The sequence below is a fragment of the Rhinopithecus bieti genome, unplaced genomic scaffold (assembly GCF_001698545.2).
Source record: "Rhinopithecus bieti isolate Rb0 unplaced genomic scaffold, ASM169854v2 scaffold_23096, whole genome shotgun sequence".
Lineage (NCBI taxonomy): Eukaryota > Metazoa > Chordata > Mammalia > Primates > Cercopithecidae > Rhinopithecus > Rhinopithecus bieti.
In genome coordinates this window covers 995,892-1,004,348 of record NW_016810891.1, presented here as the reverse complement: position 1 = coordinate 1,004,348, position 8,457 = coordinate 995,892, and the positions used below count along the sequence as shown (strand labels likewise).

Genomic DNA, 8,457 nt, shown 5'->3' with positions numbered 1-8,457 from the left:
TAAAAAAAAAAAAAAAAAAAAACAACTGGAGGCATAGATGTGTTATATGATGCCTTTTTGAAGGAAAGGATTCTTTAGTCCATTATTACTTTCTAAATAGATACATACATGTGGACACAACTTGTCTAAGCTGTGTGGCTAACTTAAATCTTCTCCCAATATATACATGTAAAATATATAATGTGTGCATAGCTGTGTGTATACTTGAAAGTACTGAAAAGCCTTGGATAATTTTAGGGATCACCTAGTTAACCCTCATTTTACATGTTAGTTGACAGTAAGAAAGATGACTTATAGCTGACTCAAATTATGAAAATACTCCCATTTCTTATAATAGTACTAGATTTTAACCTCACGATTACTCTGATATTAGAGGATAACTTATAAAACCAGTATATTTTTTAAACCATCTATGTTTAAGATCAAAAGCCTTGATCTTAAGAGTTACTCTAAACTTTATTTTATTTTATTCCTTTGTTCAAATTTGCAAATATTTACAAATATTTTTAAGTAACTACTGAAGTACTAATTACTTTTTAAGTATATCACACAAAATTAAAAACTCCTACTTCATTTCCCTACACTATTCAGAAATTAATAGTGACGTTAATAGGGAATCAGCAGTGAGGCCTCTTGCTAAAAAAGCTGGACAGTTAGTAAATAAACATACATTTACACACTTGCATGAAGAGGGTGCAAATGAGCTAATTCACTATAAAACTTGTATTCTAAAACATTTACTGCTGTACTGTGCAACTCATAAATGGGACCTTTGTAAGCATTATTCTGTCCTAGTGACTACTTTATGTTTTAGAAAACTTTGTGTAAATAGATTTTACATTTTTCCTCTTTCCCTATATATTCCAATAGGAAAGAATAAGATAGGGTGGAAGGGTCCTTTCATTTCAGAACTCAATTAGCATCACTTTAACAGGGATAAAAATAACTGTATGAAGTCATTAGAAAACCCCAGGCCTAATTTTAGCTAACATTTTCAACTTTTCCTCCTTATCCTGAAAATGAATTTTAAAAGTCATTTTCAACTTATTTTAATTTCACATTCTTTCTTCTCACTTCTGGTAGAGGTGATAATGAGCAGTGAAATCATCAAAAGAAAGGTGGTGGGATTGAGGAGGGAAAGAAATGAAGGGCATAGAAAATCCACAAAGTGGATCAGGAGTTGCCGAATAAAGAACAGTTAACTAAATGCGGTTTATTGATGATGCATGTGCCTTACTTCCTGGAGTCAGTCCCTGGGAGATTTGAAAGAAGGAAAAAATACAGGCTGTGCAAAGAATAAAGCAATCGTAAACCCTATGAATTAGCATAGAAATTAGGTCAGCGCCAAAACAAATCTATTGAAGGAGAGAAAGAATTTTAAATGTTGTTTTAGGAGACCGATCATCTATTTCTTCAGATACCTATTTTTCATTCTCATAAATTTAAGTGTTGCATATGGGAAAGTTTAGTGAAAATTTATGCTCAAGTAATGTTTTTATACAGATCAACAGATTTTTCGACTGGCTTGATAAAATCTCTTTTTATCTGACTCTGTGAGTCTAAAGTGCGATTGTTAGAAAACTGCATGAATGTTCTAATCTCAGCATGTGTGGCATATATCAAAGCATTGAGTGAGTATCATAGGGTCAGTAAAAGACTTTGTCAATGATGTACGTAGTCAATATTTCCATGATGAAAATAGGAAAAGCTACGATTACTAGCTACTTCTTTCTTGGTATCTTTTTAGAAGGAGAACAGAGTTTGCTGACCTCAATTTCATTTACTGCTAACAGCCAGCAATATTCAGCACCTAACTTTCACCAAGTGCATGGCGGACATTACATTGAACATTCACAAAGTCTCTGCAAGTTAATGATGACCACATTCTACAGACGAGGAATAGAAGGCTTTTAGAGGTTAAGTAGGTTGCTTGTGGTCACACAGCTTTGGAAGTGGCTAAGTTAGGAGGAACAAGGAAAATCTGAGTTAGTTTATTATAATGCTGGTGAGCCTTTTAAAAACAAATATAGGGGATATTCTAACATTAACTGAAGCAAGAACATATGTTGAATAATGAATATGTACACATTATAAATAATGCATATAATCTGATAGTAACAGAACCATTTCAAAACTACTAAACATCCGGAGAAATTAAACAATTATAAACTTCAATAAAAATGTACATAAGCAATATTTCTGAAACAGTGAGTACTCTGTTTTTTCCAAATTATTTGAATTATCAAGAAAAGAATGTGGGTTTTGTAACAGAATTTGTATAAGCAATTTAGAATTATATGGCAATAAAACATTTACTTGGAGAAAAGAATTCGCTTCTTGATAATGAAATTGTAAATATCCTAAAGGCTCACCATTTCTTAATTGTAGATAATATTAAAATTTGGTCCAGTTGATATCAAGTTTATTTAGAATACAGTAATAGCAGTTTTTTTGTGGATTGCTTCTCTTTATGAATACATTCTGCATTAACTAGATTTAAATGAAATATGAATAATAATTGGTTTCTAATGATAAAATTTTATTAAAACTTGTTTTAAATATTCATATGTTATTTTAGAATTCAAAATGTCAAACAAATGTAGATAAGAATTTAGATTTTGTGCAATTTAACAGTCACATAGGCAAAGGACAAAAACAGCTAGAAGAGAAAAAGAAATTGGCAGATTTCCATGGAAAACAATATCTTTTATGGTATTTTTCTTTAAATAAAAAGAATTAAAACTTTTCAAAATGTGCCATAAGCATGGCATATACTCCTGGCCAACATGGCATATATTCTATATAGGAGTAACTATTCTTATTCTAAATATGGATATACATGTTGTGCTTTCTTAAAAAACAACACAAAAAAAAAAAAAAAAAGCACAATTACTGCCACTTTGTATTTCAATACCTCTCCAAAAAAAATCCACATTTATTAGAGTCCTGCCAGAGCTTGTTAAACTATTCAGCAATGATTACAAAAGGCATTTTGCACATAATATACACCAGTCCTAAAGCTGAGAGACCTCAAGTATCCTTACTAGCTGTGAGTGTGACTAAGCATTTCTGTAGGATTTCTGGATCCTGGTTGATTCAAGATGCCATCTCCACACAGCCATACAATATTTAAGAAAACCTCAATTAGGCTAGCCATGGATCCTTCAAATCTGCATCACTGCCACAGGCTCTCTGAGGTATTACGCACAGTCTACAATAAACCTCCTTAATATCATAATCAAAGTATCAGTGAGCTTTTCAGCAAAAAAAGACAGGTTTTCACTTATCAATTAAAACCATACATCACAAAATAGTAGAAATCTTGACTCAATGTTATATTTTCCCTCCAATAGATTTTGGCAAATGAATGCCACATTTCTCAGAAGTTACCAGACACTAAAAAAGGGTCGTAACAACAGAGAAGGTGCCACACTCTTCTTGTTACTGCTTTTCTTACAAGTCCTTTGCACATTCATTGTCCACTTTCCCTGACTTCAGTGACACTACACTTAATAGTGTTTTGTACCTTACATCTCTGTCCTATTTTTGTCTTTGCTGGATTTTCTTGCTCCTTTTATCACTTTTTAACTATAGGTTTCTCCAAAGGTCATTTCTGGTTTTTTCTATAATCACTCACTGGGGAGTCCTTTTATTGGAATTCTAGTCATCCACTTCTGTATTTAGGCCTTCTAATTGCACTCCCAATGCCTTCAAATTTTATGCATCCTCAAAATTTCCTATAATTAGGAAACATCATCTACAGTTGAAAAGTTATTTTTCCCTAGGTGAAATCTCATACTTGAGGATTTTTATTCCCTCTTCCACAAACAGCCTGTTTCCAGTCAGACAATCTGCATATGACAATGCTTCTAGCGTAAAACAGAAACATCCATACTTACAAACTTTTTATCTACTTAAAGGTAGTTCACAAGTATATTTAGTTATACATCCAAATTATTATGAAACCAACTACTATTGCCAACTGTTGGTGGAAGGCAGAACTGAGGTACATGGCTTTGTTCTCACCATATTAATACATAAAGGACTGACTGTTCTTAGAACATAGCAGATGTAGAAGTTTGAAAAAAGCACATAGTGGAACGGTGCACTGTTGCCTGAGAAAAGTCAACTGCCTGAATCACAAGTGGCCTCAGAGAGTTGCATTAAAGTTATGAGATATAATAACAGCTACCAGTTTTTGAGTATTCACTGGACTAACATATTTATGTGTATGTGTATGTATACGTATGTAAATATGTGTGTGTGTGTTGTATATAAATTCTTACAGATAGGTATCATTATTTGTAATTGAAAACTGGGGAAATTATAGCTTCAAGCATTATGTACCTTATCCAGGATCACACAGCCATCATTCAAATCATATCAAGCATTACCTTAATTCAAGAACAATTACCCTGAGTGTATTAGGCTATACAGTCTATATTTTGAAAAATTGAATTTGGGAAAGGAGTGAGGATAGAGAGAATATTTTAAAATCTCAGGCATTAAGTCATATTGACCTAGCCTGACAATAAGCCCCAAATTTCCCATGAGAGTTTGTTTTCAGCCTGTTTTCTCATGGCATTGATTGGGCTCTTTTTTACTCTTAAAGTACTGTGGTTTAAACAATAAAATATGCAGTCAACTTAAATTATTCATATTACCAAGATTGGTTCAGAAAATCAATGAGCATGAAAATACAGTGAAAATGTGTTACAAAGACTTCCATATTCATGTGGCATGGTCACTGCACTTTTTTCTGAAGATAGATCATAGTGAGAAGCCAAAGAAGAACCAGGTGAATCAAACTGTAGAATGAATGAAATGTTTCTTCACAGCAGGCTGAAGCCTCGAAGGATTCAGCCAATGGAGATGGGATACTTACAGCCATTTGGCTTTGATTCCCTCTGTGCTTCTCGGTGCTTCCATGCATACTTTCTCTGGGATGCTCTTCTTTTGGTTTCAAAAGCTGGTAAGTCTCTGCTGATTAACACATGATTTCTTTACAAACACAGAACCTTTCTCAGGGTGTGGGAAGCCTGAGGTCTCAAAACCATTCTCTTCTTCAAAGAGCTCTTTCCTGCTTCTGTTCTGATTGTGTATCAAATCAGAGGAAAAGACATTTTCCCTTATTTCCAAGGTATGAGAAGGCATTTCACTGTAGCCTGTGGGTATGAACCAAGGAGACAGCATGGTACTTATGAACCCAGGCTTTGTGATCACACAGATCTGGCTTCAAGTCCCCATTCTGCAATTTATTTACTAATAGTGTTACCTTGAGCATTACTTAGAATTTTTAAGAATCAATTTATATCCCAATTACCCTGTTTTGATTGTTACACATTACATGCCTGTATAAAAACATCACATATACTGCATAAATATATGCAACTATTATGTACCTGTAATAATTATATACAAAAATTTTTTTAAAAATTAAAATTTTATAGCATTTACCATTTGCTAGAGAGTATCATAACATTATATGTGTTAAGTTATTTAATTTTTATAGCAGTTGTTGAGCTAGGTACTGTTATTGTCTTTATTTTAATATGAGTCATACAGCAGCTATGTAACTTGATAAGCTTTCACAGCCAATAGTAAAGGAGCTGAGATGGGAAAGAAGGCAAGTTGCCTCCAGAACTCTCAGTCAACCATTTCCCTGCACTTTGTCCTGTTAAACAGGATTAGAAGTACTTACCTACCTCAATGAATAGTGGTAGGTATTTACATAAGTAAGTATATTTAAAGTGTTTACCACAATTCTTGCTGCAGAGTAAGGTTCAATAAATGCTAGCTGTAATAATCTTAATTATAGTCTCCCCTTTTCTTCTCCTTCCAATCATTCATTTTCATTCAAAGTAAACCATGGTTCTTTTTATTTCATGTACACTATATAATTGTTGCGATTTCTGTACCTTTTCCAGTGAATTTTCTTCAATTAAAATTCTTGTATTGTGTGGATAGCTTTTCCAAAACATGATTTTCTTCATAGTCTAGTGTATGTGACTTTATTCATTCTATTTTTTTGGTGCCTTTATCCACACTGAGTTTGATTTCTCTGGGTTTTACTGAATTTAGAGATTTTAAAATCATCTTATTTATGTTTTAAGTTGTAATCATTTTGCATGTCTTTACATATTGTTCTGTATCATTTTTGGACAGAACAGAATTTCCTCGTATCAGTTTGTAATGTGGATATGAACATTTTACTTGTTTCAATATTTTATATAAATATATTTTCAGTGAGGCTTATTTTATCCACATCTTTGGAAATATTTATGATAATTTAGCATGAATTACTAGATATTGAATATATGTTTTAACTGGAATGTAAAATTTTAAGACTTTCTAGTATATGTAAAACAATACCTCCAGAAATTCTAGTTATTTATAATAGCACTGTAAGTATATGAGGATACTCATTTCTTCAATGATATCATTATTGGATAAAGGGTATTTTATTTATTTCCAACAAGATAGTTCCAAATAGCATTTATTTGATGGGAATATTAATAATTTTGAAAATGGGAAATTTCTTCCATGTTTTAGAGGTGGATATTAATAGTTTTCTTATTGTTTTATGAATACTATAAATACACCATAAAATATGGGTGCCATTATTTTATTCAAATGTTTGATAAGTTTCTTGGATATTCACTGTATCTTGACTTGGATTTCCCCAATTAAATAACAAGCTCTTAATGGATAATGGTAAACACAGACCAAGCATGTAGTCAATGTTTAGTAATTTTTAAATGGCTGAAAGCAATAATCTCTTAAATTTTAGTTAATTAAATACTATTAAAATATCCTTAACTCTCTCTAGCAGTATAGATGATAAATTTCCAGATATAGGAGACTCTGCCTGTTTAAGTAGTATTTGCCACAACACTATTTATTTCCTTTTAATGCTTGTAATAATGAATATAAACATAAATGTTATTTGACTATGATATGTTATATTGTTCTCTAATGTGAGCATAATCAATTTAATTAATATTCTTTTACCAGAGGTAAAATGTAATGTGATTAACTTTGTTTATTGAAAGAACATGAAAAATGTTTTTCTCCAATTAATATCCAGAAAAATTGTATTCTCATCTATCTTTTCTTCTGCTGAATGGATTCACTCCATTAACATCCAGAGACTCGTTAGGCATACGACGATTCTGCTATCCACTTTTTCTTCTTCTTTGGTCAAATCTGTTCTAAATTCTAAGCACACAACTGAAAATAATCGCCAAAAATTCTTTGTCTCCTCCAGAGAAAATGTTTTCTTTTGTCTGCCTTGAAAAACTGTTCTTTTCATATTTGTCTCTTGCTTACAATGTGAGAGTTAGCAATAAATGAACAACTGAATGGAAACGAAGACCTCAGAGTTGTTTTCCCCATGGAGTCAATGCCTTTGGATAAACAGTGACTCTCTATTCTTCCTGTGGTTTGTGGTATATTTTCATTATCTGTAAAGTATAGAAAATAATACCTTTCTCTGATGTCATGCAGATTAAGTAAAAAGTGTGTCCGTAAAGAGCTTAAAATTTCAGAAACAAAAAAAGTTCTTATTTCACTACCAGGGTTGTAGATGAATTCACATGGTCTTCAATGCCAAAGCTTGATAAGATAAAGCTGCTGTAATCAGCCTCATAGAAGAATCCTGCAGTAATCTTTTGTACTCCAATGTCGACCAATCTTCACTATTGTCTCTCTCTACCTTTTCTCATTTCTTCCTGTTACCTAGTTTGTATTTCCTTATATATAATAGAAAAAAAAAAAAAGATTCTAAAGGTGAAAGACACTATCAATAAATCAGCCACTGGGATATTGCTGTCAATATACAATATTTTATATGACAAAAATATTATATGTCTTATTCGAGCCATTTTATATTAAGGCAATATTTGAAACTTTTTTTTTTTTTAACTTGAGATGGTAGGCATTGCAGAAAGTGTGAACTCAGTGTATATTGTTGGACTTTATGACACATGAAATGTTTTAGAATTTAAAATCAATTAAGTAAAAGATATATAAACTACTTTTATTAATAGGAATTACAAAGCTATGTTAATCCCTCAGTTCAATAAAATTTTGCTGACAACCATCCAACTAACTAGGTACTGTTATTATCCCAGTTATAGATGGGAAAATCAAGGCACAGATCTTATATTATTTTTATTATCTTAAAGGAATATCCGAGACTGGGTAACTTATAAAGAAAAGAGGTATATTTGGCCTATGTTTCTGCAGATTGTACAAGAAGCGTGGCACCAGCCTCAGCTTCTAGTGAAGGCTTCAGGCTGCTTCCATCTATGGTGGAAGGTGAAGGGGAGCCAGTGTGTGCAGCGATCACATGGCAAGAGAAGAAGCAAGAGAAAGGAAGAGGTAGCAAGCTCTTTTTAGCAATTAACTCTTGTGAGCAAGAGCAAGAACTAACTCATTACCCTGAGAAGTCATTCA

The 8,457-nt window shown here is 32.4% G+C and overlaps 1 long non-coding RNA gene across 1 annotated transcript; it reads right to left on the bottom strand.

Annotated features, from left to right (window-relative positions):
• Nucleotides 1–4,682: 4,682 nt before the first annotated feature.
• On the bottom strand, nt 4,683–8,088 carry LOC108542942 (uncharacterized). The gene is made up of 2 exons (XR_001889409.1): nt 7,487–8,088; nt 4,683–4,980 (listed from the first exon to the last, which is right to left on the bottom strand). It is a non-coding gene; the product is annotated as an uncharacterized LOC108542942 (long non-coding RNA).
• Nucleotides 8,089–8,457: the final 369 nt, after the last annotated feature.